The sequence below is a fragment of the Eumetopias jubatus genome, unplaced genomic scaffold (genome assembly GCF_037043125.1).
Source record: "Eumetopias jubatus isolate StellerSeaLion01/CBP00866 unplaced genomic scaffold, mEumJub1_p1.0 scaffold_1, whole genome shotgun sequence".
Lineage (NCBI taxonomy): Eukaryota > Metazoa > Chordata > Mammalia > Carnivora > Otariidae > Eumetopias > Eumetopias jubatus.
This window is the reverse complement of record NW_028274807.1, coordinates 136,054,144-136,054,998: the sequence shown is the minus strand read 5'-3', so window position 1 is coordinate 136,054,998 and position 855 is coordinate 136,054,144. Positions and strand designations below refer to the sequence as shown.

General features: G+C 44.2%; 1 pseudogene; it reads left to right on the top strand.

Moving 5' to 3' along the window:
- The first annotated feature begins 262 nt into the window (after positions 1–262).
- On the top strand, positions 263–564 carry LOC148165064 (protein S100-A11 pseudogene; annotated as a pseudogene).
- Positions 565–855: the final 291 nt, after the last annotated feature.

Sequence of the window (855 nt, the reverse complement as noted above, 5' to 3'; positions counted from 1 at the left end):
AGCTCCACGTTTGGTGAAGTGTGTCTACAGCCAAGGACAGCCATTGGCTTCCTCTCGATTGCCAGATCAATTGATTTGCAGTCTGAGAGCATATAGGCTCAGGGGATTGTGCTGGGATGGATTTGCAATTTGCCAAGGGTGTGGATGGGAAAGTGAGTTTCAGTAGCTCCTTAAAACTAATCTCTAAAGTTAAAGGACAGAGCTCACAGTGCCACTCCCAGGTCACAGACTCTGTTCCACTCCACTCGGCTCCACCTTGGCAAAAATGTTCAGCCATACAGAGACTGAGCAGTGCATCGAGTCTCTGCTGTCTCCTGGAAGTATGCTGGATAGAAAGTTAACAGCTACAGACCCTTCAAGAACAAGTTCTTCACCTTCATGAATACAGAACTGGTTGCCTTCACAAAGAACCGGAAAGATCCCAGTGTTCCTGAAGGCATGATGAAGAAACTGGACCTTAAGTCTGATGGGCGGATGGATTTCCAAGAATTTCTTAATCTTATTGGTGGCATAGCCATAGCCTACCATGACTCCTTCATGATACCTGTCCATTTCCAGAAGTAAAACTGAGGAGCTCTTGGGCCTGGCCTCCAGACCACCCACCCCGTTTCCTTCCAGCCTCCCAGTTATCTGTTCCTCACAGAGCAAACACCCCTGCTGGTAGTAATAAAGCAGTAGCATTGTTAGAAGTGCATGCACACAGAAATAAAATAACTTTTAAAAAATAATAAAGGACAGTTGCAAAGCACTCCCCCTGAACCTTGAACATAACCCATTTAGGACCTCTCTTTAATTAAGTTGCAGAACATTTCTTAAGAAAAAAAAATGCAGAATTATAAATTTCTTAGCTATGAT